Below are 1,778 nucleotides of genomic sequence, written 5' to 3' on the forward strand. Positions count from 1 at the left end.
ACATAGAAGTGTGACTAGCTCCTCTCCCTCTATACCCCTCCTACAAGCCAGTCTTCATTTAGAGCCCAAGTGGGCTGGTCACATCCTGGGCTTCTCAAAGGCAAATGTTAGTCAGAGATTCTGCAGCCAAGAAACAGAAGATCACAGGCAGGGGCGTGTGTCACGGTCCGCTGATTGGGGCTAGTGTGATTATCCTCCTCTGCCTTTCTCTCCTGCATGTCCTAACTCTCAGTCTCTCCTCTCACATTGTCCACTACGCTACTGTGTTTTTGTGTATTAGTGTGTTTTACCATGGCTGGAAAAGGGCTTCACAGAATACCTTCACCTGCACATGGTGTGCAGAAAATTCACATAAAAGGCACGCAGATAGCTCCCTTTAATGTGATTTTTGTGATTAGGAGCAACAAGGCTCAATAGATCACTACAGGTGCAGGATACACCAATTGGGGTGTCACAGCTCACTAGTGTTATGTCACACCTGTCTGCGGAGCTGGAACCCTCTTCGGGAGGTTTCCAGATCTCATAAATCTGACCCCTAGCCAGACCCAGGGCTCTGGCCCTAGCACGGTCAGTGGAAGGACTCACTAAGGTTTTCCCATCCCGCTCTGTGACTCAAGTCTACAGAGAGGTGTATGAAAGAGAGAAGGTTAGCACTCCCATTGACAAGGATGGAAGAGGTCCCAGTGGCCTTTTACAACACATATATACGGTTAAGGCAGTACCACCTACTTAGTGGCATCACTAACCAAGTTTTTAAGACTGTTACCCTGTGTCCTGCACTTGGATTATTCAAAAGGACGAGGATATGCCCCCATCGGTGGGGGCAAGTTTCCACAGGGGAGGAACAGATCCTGAAGGAACCGTAGACTGTGTCCCAGGGCATTCAGGCATTGATGGTCACAATATGCCAAGTTTTAAAGATGGACATCAAAGCGGCCAGGCAACACCCGGATACAGTGCCAGATTAAGGTCCTCATGGACCTGGAGCTGAGATTTTGGAAGGGCCTATTATGTGCCATCACAGGTAGTGTGATAAGCGCCATAGAGAAGTTCTCCCGGGTGGGTAGGGGAGTGTGATGACATACTATATCACTGCACTCAGGGCTGCCAAGAGAAATTCTGGGCCCTGGTACAACAACTTCCTGGGCCCCCCTGCCCCCACTGGAGGGGGTGTGACCACAGCATGCTGAGGGCATGGCCACTCCTTTGGGGGCGTGCCTAGCACATCAGAAGCACCCACTGACAGGAGCATGTCATGCCTCCCAGCCACAGTTGGGCCCCTTTATCAGACCTGGACCCAAGTCATTGGTACCCTCTCCCCCCCCCCCCCCGACTGCACTACCTTCCCACACTATGTAACTAAGCTACCTTCCTGCACTACATCACTGAACTCCCTCTCCACACTACACTACATTACTATGCTACTGTACCTCCCCACGCTACATCACTACGCTACATCCCCACATTACATTACTGTGCTACTTCCCCACACTATATCTTTGCATTGCATTACATCACCACACTATGAGCCTAATTCAAGGTTGATTGCAAAAGTAAAATCTTCCTCTAATGGGCAAAACCATGTGCACTGCAGTTGGGGTAGATATAACATGTGCAGAGAGAGTATTTAGAGGGTTATATTGTTTCTGTGCAGGGCAAAACAGGATTTTAATACCTACCGGTAAATCCTTTTCTCTTAGTCCGTAGAGGATGCTGGGAACTCCAAAAGGACCATGGGGTATAAACGGGATCCGCAGGAGATATGGGCACACTATAAG

The 1,778-nt window shown here is 49.5% G+C and overlaps 1 non-coding gene across 1 annotated transcript; it reads left to right on the forward strand.

Moving 5' to 3' along the window:
- Window positions 1-625: 625 nt before the first annotated feature.
- LOC134932832 (U6atac minor spliceosomal RNA) lies at window positions 626-757 on the forward strand. Its single transcript, XR_010179501.1, has one exon. It is a non-coding gene; the product is annotated as a U6atac minor spliceosomal RNA (small nuclear RNA).
- Window positions 758-1,778: the final 1,021 nt, after the last annotated feature.

This window comes from Pseudophryne corroboree, chromosome 1 (assembly GCF_028390025.1).
Source record: "Pseudophryne corroboree isolate aPseCor3 chromosome 1, aPseCor3.hap2, whole genome shotgun sequence".
NCBI lineage: Eukaryota > Metazoa > Chordata > Amphibia > Anura > Myobatrachidae > Pseudophryne > Pseudophryne corroboree.